The sequence below is a fragment of the Octopus bimaculoides genome, chromosome 6, assembly GCF_001194135.2.
Source record: "Octopus bimaculoides isolate UCB-OBI-ISO-001 chromosome 6, ASM119413v2, whole genome shotgun sequence".
In the NCBI taxonomy this organism is placed as follows: Eukaryota; Metazoa; Mollusca; class Cephalopoda; order Octopoda; family Octopodidae; genus Octopus; species Octopus bimaculoides.
In genome coordinates, this window is record NC_068986.1 from 105,872,684 (window position 1) to 105,877,291 (window position 4,608).

Sequence of the window (4,608 nt, forward strand, 5' to 3'; positions counted from 1 at the left end):
TATGTTATTTTAAGCAAATATTTATGTATAAATTTCATAAGCGTCTATAAGGTAAAGCCTGAAATATAAAGGGGTCCGCAAGTCAAAAAGTTTGAAAACCCTTGCGCTACAGCACAAATGCCCCCATCCCTGCTATGGACTACTGCGTAAATACAAGTGCCCTTCCTCCTTAATTATTATTATTTTTTTTTTATAGTGTACAGTTAAAGCGATTTTGGATTGTAGGTCGACCGAATACAAAGTTCCCTCATTCAGTCCTACGACGAAGGGATCTGTTTTAGACCTCCCTTCTTCATTATATACATAGATTCTATTTCGTATTTATCATCCCAGGTCATCGCTTGAATAACGTCATTAAACTATAGATAAGCGAAGAGGAGGTAACTGTTACTTGAGGTATTCATAGAAGCCACTTCCTAGTGTTTCTAATTAGAAGCGGCTTATTTGGACAGAAATAAAAGTAAGTCGTGTTTAATTTAATTTAATTTATTTTTTTACACTTGATCTATTCTTGTTTTATATAAAAGAAAAAACGAAAGTTAACTATAAAGTTGAGAAGGAATGGGAAATTTATATAAGTTTTATAAAGTAATCAAACTTTTGAACATTTTTAATTCGGTCTCCGAAGAGATTTAAGTTTACGAGAAACAGGAGAAGTTTTTCTATATTGGGAAAGAAAGAAAGGAAAGTAATGTTTTTGCGATAAGCTGAATCTAAAATTAATAAAGCAGGTATAGTTATATAATATATATATAGTAGGCAACGGCATTCCTCAGTACAAAACGGAAGGGACCACACTAGAAAAGATATAATTACATTGATTCTATTTACAAATAAACCATCATTTTTGCATTAATTGAATGGTGTTAATTACGGTTTTATGGTATATTTTATTGTCGTGAAACAGAACACCTTAGGATTTTTGTAGATATTAGGGAGAATTAAAACGTTGTGTAAATATTTCATGTGTTTGTTATTAAACTGATTTATCGTTTTATAATTATTTTATAAACAATAAAGCACCTGTTTTAAAATTCCTGTAGTCATTTGAGAATTTAGCGTGTCGTTTCTATAGTGACCCCTTTTCAGAAAAAAACTTTTGTCTGTGCATACACATAGTAAAGTTATATAGATATGTATATATATTCGTTGTGGAAATTTTTTTTTCTGTGGTTAGCTCGTATTCCCTCGTAACTTTCAGAAAAATCTGTAATTTCTAATGAAATTTTCTACAAAAACTTTTCAGGGTTTATAAATTAGGATTGTATCGGAACTTGATGTGAAAAGTAAAATAGTGAGCACACACACACACATACATACTGACACACATTACAAGTTTCTTTTCGAAATATGTTTCATTTTCTAGATATATGTGACGTATGTCTGTATGTGTAAGAAAACGCCATATTTGTTCTTTCATATTAAATTCCGATATAATCGTAATTTAAACACTCTGAAAGACATGAAAAAATTTCATGAAAAATGAGCCACTTTTCCTGAAAGTTATGAGGAAACAAAACCGACTCTTGTGAAGTTTCCGAAACTCCTCACCCCACTCTCGGAAAAATTTTATTATCACATATATTTCCGTATAATCAGACTCAACTGTGTATTTGTAGAAAATTTCATTAAAAAATAACCATTTTTCTGGAAGTTACGAGAAGACAAAGTCAGGGTGGGGCACATATGTAGGAATATCATAAACGGAATATGAAACCCGTTTGATATATAACACACACACACATATACGCGCAGGCATAGTTGCGTGAAATATTTAGTCGGGTATCTAGCGCGAGCCGGGTGCGAAATTTTTTTCCCCACGGGAGTTCCGGACCCCAGTAATGAACTCATTTGCATACAGCCAACCAATCAGACCTCACCTTGGCCTTGTTGTCAAGTTAACAAACACACTCTACCAAATAAACTCAAGACGAAGGACGGTCTTGCAAGTCGACCGATCGCCAAGTTATGCCTGATTTTAGAAGGAGACAAGTAATTAGATAGATTTGCATCTATACCTATAATCGGATTTTGTTAGGGCCCCATATGGTAAAGATGTGGAGGGGAAAAATGTGGGTAGAGGGTGATGTACTAGCAACCCTCTCCCCTTACTGTTTTACAAAATAAACACAAATAGCCACGCAGAGGCAGCCATGGTTGAAACAAGAAGAACAAACATTATTAAAAGAGAAAAGAAGCATGGTCATTCCTTTACCAAGTGACCTTATCTTATTGCCTGACAGGGTGAAAATGGTCAAACTTTAAACCTCTGACTTTTTAAAAACATTTTTCTGGAAAAAATGAAATAACTCCAGCAGTGCGGTTTAGGCAAGTGTATTATTGCGTCAACGTCAGAGTAACCTGTGAACATCGAAGGAAGAAATATTTACATATCATCATCGTTTAATGCCTGCTTTACATGGGTTGGACACTCCGAGAGTGTAGTGGGTGCTTTTACGTGCCACCGTCATGAGGGCCAGTCAGGTGGTACTGTAGTGTTTTTTATGTGCCACCTGCACAGGAGCCAGTCCAGCGGCACTGACAACAACCTCGCTCGAATGTTTTTTTCACGTGCCAGTAAGACAATGCTGGTAACGAGCACGTTCGAATGGTACTTTTTGTGTGCTGCCGGCACAGAAACCAGTCAGCTGCTCTGGCAGCGATCACACTCAGATGGTGCTGTTTGCACTCCACTGGCACGGGTGCCAGTCATCGAATTTGCGAATTTGATTTGACTTTGATTTCACTTGCCTCAACAAGTTTTCGCAAGCAGAGTTTAGTGTCCAATGAAAGAAAGGTACGCATATGTGGGCTGGTTACACCCCTGGCATAGGCCACGTATTATGGTCTCACTTGGCTTGCCGGGTCTTCTCACACACAACATATTTCCAAAGGTCTCAGTCGCTAGTCATTGCCTCGATGAGGCCTAATGTTTGAAGGTCATCCTTCACCACCTCATCCCAGGTCTTCCTGGGTCTACTTCTTCCACAGGTTCTCTCAACCGCTAGGATGTGGCACTTTTTCACACAGCTATCCTCATCCATTCTTGCCACATGATCATACCAGTGCAGTCGTCTCTCTTGCATACCACATCTGATGCTTCTTAGGTCTAACTTTTCTCTCAAGATACTTACACTCTGTCGAGTATGCACACTGATATTACACATCCATCAGAGCATACTGGCTTCATTCCCTGCGAGCTTACGCATGTCCTCAGCAGCTTACATATATTTATTTGTTTGCCTGACAGGTAGTTAGAAACAGTGGTACTTGTGATAGTGAAAGCTTTTTTTGGCAGTGACAAAAAGGTTGCTGTCTGCCAGTAGAGAGGGAAAGAGTAAGTTTTGATCGACTAAACTCTTCATGACTGTGGCCCACCATGGTGACTGCAGTCTTATAACTTTTTACAACAAATTTTCTTTAAAAAAACATCTTTAAATGACGGTCTGACCGTCTGCCAAGTAAATGGGAAGCAGTAATTGAAGTAGATGGTGAATATGCTCCAGAATAATCATTTAAAGATGTTTTTGATACATATTATAGTTTTTGTTGAATAAAATTTGTTGAAAAAAGCCGCAATAATTATGCACCAACCCAATATGTATATTAGTCTGACAGTCTGTTAAAGTCTGTCATACCGGCCATGATGAAATACCACAAGGTATAGAAAATACGTATTCGCCTTTATATTGAACACTCAATATTTCATCTATTCAATAAGACATTCAATACTTTATTTCATTGTACCATCCATTTTTATTTTATATTGTATATTATATTATATATTGTATATTCCATATTCTATATCCCACATTGGTTTTGCAGGAATATAAATAAAACATAAAAAAACAGACAGTGTTGGAACTCTTTTAAACAAAATAATATATTCCTCTATACACAATCATACAAAACCCCTTTTTTTGTATTTATTTTTACTCGCATATATATATATATATACATATATCGGCAGCAGCGTTTAATCGTGTGCCCGATAATTTATTTGGTTTCTTCTTGACCACTTCTTCCCCTCTGTCCTTATTTATGCCTCTGATGACTAATGAGGCCGATTGTTGCATGGAAGCATCTCTTGCAAAGTTCACAGGGGATCCGTGGTGGAGGCTTTGGTTGTTGCAGCCTCCATTTTCTTTCTTGTCGTTTCTCTTCCTCTGTCATTCAGCTTCAAAATGATTTATCACAATGGGGTTGGAATGATGCCAGCTTGGCCTGTCCTGATCTTCAATGTCCTAGGCTTTGGGATCAATTCCAGCCAGTTTTAGGCTTTGCTTCAGATGATCCTTGTATATATATATGTATATATATGGGAGAATATACAAATAATAACAACAGACGAGAGAGAAAAGCTGAACATTAGAAGCATCAGTTGTGGCGTGCAAGAGAGACGATTGCGCTGGTATGGACATGTGGTGAGAATGGAGGAGGATAGCTGCGTGAAAAAGTGCCACACCCTAACAGTTGAGGGAACCCGTGGAAGAGGTAGGCCCAGGAAGACCTGGGCTGAGGTGGTGAGGCAAGACCTTCGTACATTGGGCCTCACCGAGGCGATGACTACGGACCGAGACCTTTGGAAATGGGCTGTGCGTGAGAAGA